This window comes from Trichosurus vulpecula, chromosome 2, assembly GCF_011100635.1.
Source record: "Trichosurus vulpecula isolate mTriVul1 chromosome 2, mTriVul1.pri, whole genome shotgun sequence".
Classification (NCBI taxonomy): Eukaryota; Metazoa; Chordata; class Mammalia; order Diprotodontia; family Phalangeridae; genus Trichosurus; species Trichosurus vulpecula.
The window spans coordinates 329,603,678-329,608,053 of NC_050574.1; positions in this window are offsets into that span (position 1 = coordinate 329,603,678).

Here is a 4,376-nt window from a genome sequence, read left to right on the forward strand (position 1 = left end):
GGAGTCAGGAGGGCCTGAGTTCAAATCCAGTCTCAGACACTTGACACACTTACTAGCTGTGTGATCTTGGGCAAGTCACTTAACCCCAATTGCCCTGCCTTCCCCCCTGCAAAAAAATATATTTATTAACATTATTTTTATTTTATTAATATATTTATTAACATTTATTTAAAAACAGAAATGATTTTTAAAAAGACCTAGTTTCACTCTGTTAATTGTTGTGGTTGTTCAGTCATTTCAGTCATGTCCAACTCTTCATAAACCTATTTGGGGTTTTCGTGACAGAGGTACTAGAGTGGTTTGCTATTTCCCTCTCCAGCTCATTTGACAGATAAGGAAACTGAGGCAAACAGGGTTGAGTGATTTGCCCAGGATCACAGCTAGGAAGTGTTTGAGGCCAGATTTGAACTCAGGAAGATGAGTCTTCCTGAGTCCAGGCCCAGCACTCTGTTGACTGTGCCACCAATTAAGGTGTCTATGCCTCTTGTGATTATTATATTTATTTGGATGGGAGGCTGAAACCCACATCTTTACCTGTATTTATTCTCTTTATATTTATTATGTATGTACTTATATATGTACTTCTTGTTCCTCCCTTGAGAGCAGGGATTGTTGCATTTTTGTATTTATATCTCCAGTACCTAACACTGTGCCTGGCACAAAGTAGGTGCTTATAAATGCTTTTTGATTGACTGACCATTTCTTCTAGATTTTTGAAAAATGAAATTACCATGAAGAAAGATTTTTTAAAATCATCCATTGCTCTGATTTTGTCAGATAGCTCTGACAGATGTCCAAATAGTTGAAGTCTACTATTACTATTTAATTATGTTTTCGATCTGTTTTCCAATCTCCTTGTTCATTTCCCCATTTTGTCTACAGTACACTCGCATGACAATATTGCTTCTAGTTCTCCTGACGTGAGTGCTCTCTATCATAGATCTACTGAATTTTCTCCTTCTTCCCTTGGTGGGTTCAGTACCTGGCTTATGGTCTTGCTCTCTTCCCGTCACCTCAGCTTTTTATCAATATCAGGGAACTTCAACATACATATTGATACTTTGTCTAACGCCTTAACTTTCCAATTTCCTCAATTTATTCATTTAATTATTTCCCACTATCTTTTCATTCCACATAGAGATGGTCATGACATTGATCTTGTCATCACTCAAAAATGTTCTACTTCTTTGTTATAAAACAAAACAAAACAAAACAACTCTGAAGATCTTTTATCTGGTCACCACTTCTATCATTTCGTCCTTTCCCTTTGTTTTACAACCCCTAAATCTCACCATAACCTCCATTCCTTCTGCTTCTCCGTTCTCTCCCTGGCCATCACACACTGCATTGACTACACTCTCCACCCTCCCTTATCTTGACTGCTTGGTGAACCTTCTACACTATCCTCTACTCTCTAATCTTTGGCCACCTGGTCTTATTGCCAGTCACTGCTTGCCAAACCATAGTCCTGGATTATTTTGCCCACTCATCTTCCTTCCTTCCTTCCTTCCCTCCCTCCTTCCTTCCCTCCTTCCTTCCTTCCTTCCTTCCCTCCTTCCTTCCTTCCTTCCCTCCTTCCTTCCTTCCCTCCTTCCTTCCTTCCCTCCTTCCTTCCTTCCTTCCTTCCTTCCTTCCTTCCTTCCTTCCTTCCTTCCTTCCTTTCTTCCTCCCTTCCTTCCTTCCCTCTTCCCCCCTTCCTTCTTCCCTCCTTCCCTCCCTCCTTCCTTCCTTCCCTCCCTCCTCCCTTCCTTCCTTCCCTCCTTCCTTCCTTCCTTCCCTCCTTCTCTCTTCCCTTCCTTCCTTCCCTCCTTCCTTCCTTCCCTCTTCCTTCCTTCCCTCCTTCCTTCCTTCCCTCCTTCCTTCCCTCCATCCTTCCTTCCCTCCTTCCTTCCTTCCCTCCTTCCTTCCTTCCCTCCTTCCTTCCTTCCCTCCTTCCTTCCTTCCCTCCTTCCTTCCTTCATTCCTTCGTTCCTTCCTCCCTTCCTTCCTTCCTCCCTCCCTTCCTTCTTTCCCTCCCTCCTTCTTCCCTCCCTCCTTCTTCCTTCCCTCCCTCCTTCCCTCCTTCCTTCCCTCCTTTCTCCCTTCCTTCCTTCCTTCCTCCTTCCCTTCCTTCCTTCCTTCCTTCCTTCCTTCCTTCCTTCCTTCCTCCTTCCCTTCCTTCCTTCCCTCCTTTCTCCCTTCCTTCCTTCCTTCCTCCTTCCCTTCCTTCCTTCCTTCCTCCTTCCCTTCCTTCCTTCCCTCCTTCCCTTCCTTCCTTCCTTCCCTCCTTCCTTCTTTCCCTCCCTCCTTCTTCCCTCCCTCCCGCTTTCCTTCCCTCCTTCCTTCCTTTCTTCTTTCCTTACTTCCCTCCCTCCCTCCCTCCCTCCTTCCTTCCTTCCTTCCTTTCTTGCTCCTTCCTTCCTTCCTTCCCTCTTTTCTCTCTTCCTTCCTTCCTCCCTTCCTTCCTTCCTGCCTTCCTTCCTTCTTTCCCTCCCTCCTTCTTCCCCCCTCCCTCCTTCCTTCCCTCCTTCCCTACTTTCTTCTTTCCTTCCTTCCCTCCCTCCTTCCCTCCTTCCTTCCTTTCTTGCTCCTTCCTTCCTTCCCTCCTTCCTTCCCTCCTTTCTCCCTTCCTTCCTTCCTCCATTCCTTCCTTCCTTCCCTCCCTCCTTCTTCCCTCCCTCCCTCCTTCCTTCCCTCCTTCCCTACTTTCTTCTTTCCTTCCTTCCCTCCCTCCTTCCCTCCTTCCTTCCTTTCTTGCTCCTTCCTTCTTTTCTTCCTTCCTTCCTTCCCTTCTTCCTTCCCTCCTTCCCTCCTTCCTTCCTTCCCTCCTTCCTTTCCTCCCTTCCTTTCTTCATATTGAATTCAGTACAAATGTATTTGATCACTTTGACTGACTTAGCTCTTCTCAACAATACAATGATCTAAGGCAACTCCAAAAGACTCATGATGGAAAATGCTAACCACATCCAGATGAAGAACTATGGAGTCCGAATGCAGATCAAAGCAGACTATTTTCACTTTTGGCCGGGAGGGGGGGGAGGTTTCTTTCTCATGGTTTTTCCCTTTTGCTCCGAGCCTTCTTTCATAACATTACTAATGTGGAAATATGTTTAATATGATTATATATGTATTGCCTATACCAGATTGCTTACCACCTAGTGGAGACGGGTGGGGAGGGAGGGAGAAAAAAATTATTTGGAACTCAAAATCTTATAAAAGTGAATGTTGAAAACTATCTTTACATGTAAGTGGAAAAAAATAAAATATTATTAAGTATGTGTGGGGGGGTATAGTTTATTTAATCTACTCTTAACTGGGCCCCTAATGCAGCAGCAAGGCCAACATTCCATTCCTCCCTAACTGATTTCCTAGCCAACTTTCCACAGCTATTGTTCCAAACCTCATCTTTCTTCAGGCCTCCCACAGAAGCTCTGGCCCCCACTTTGTCAGCTGAAGACAGCACCACCTTATGCATAAGGAAAAAAAATGAGGCCATTCACTGAGAACTTCCTCCTCTCCAATCCTCTTTATCTCACAAGTTCAAATGTCTTCTCCCTCTCCCTTCTTCACTCTAGTCTCAGATGAAGCAGTATCCCTTATCCTGGCTAAGGTTAACTGCTCTGTGGATCCCTTGCCCTCCCAGCAGAGAACTCCAACTACCATCCCCACTCTTTTTCTTCTCTCTGGTAGCTCCTTATCTATTGGCTCCTCTCCTTCTGCTTACAGATATACCCATGTCTTCCCTATCTAAAAGAACTCTCACTTGATCTAACCACCCCTACTAGCTATTGCCTCATATATCTCCTCCCTTTCATGACTAAATTCCTAGACAAAATTGTCTACTCCTCTCACTCTTCTAAGACTTCAGCAATCTGGCTTCCACAATTCCATCATTCAACTGAAAATACTCTCTCCAAAGTAACCAGTGATCCTGATCTTTTCCAACCTTTTTGCATCATAGGGATTACTCTCTTTTTCTGGATGCTCTCTCTGGGTTTTCTTGACACCCCTTCTCTCTTGGCTCTCTCCTCCTATCTGTCTCACTACTCTGTCTCATTCTCTTCTTTATGTCATGACCAATAACTTTGGGTATGCCTGAAGCCCTTTCTTGGGCGCAATACTCTATACTACTTTACCTGGGAATCTCATCAGGAAGGAAAGGAAGGAAACAAAAATTTAAGAAGTATCTAATATGTGCTAAGCACTTTAATGATAATGACAACAGCTATCACTTATATAGCATCTACTATGGGTCAGGCACTGTGCTAAGTACTTACAAATATTATTTTATTTAATCCTGTCAACAACCCTGGGAGATAGATACTAATATTATTATTCCCAATTTATAGTTGAGAAGACTGAGGCAGACAGGGGTTAAGTGACTTGCCCAGGGTCAC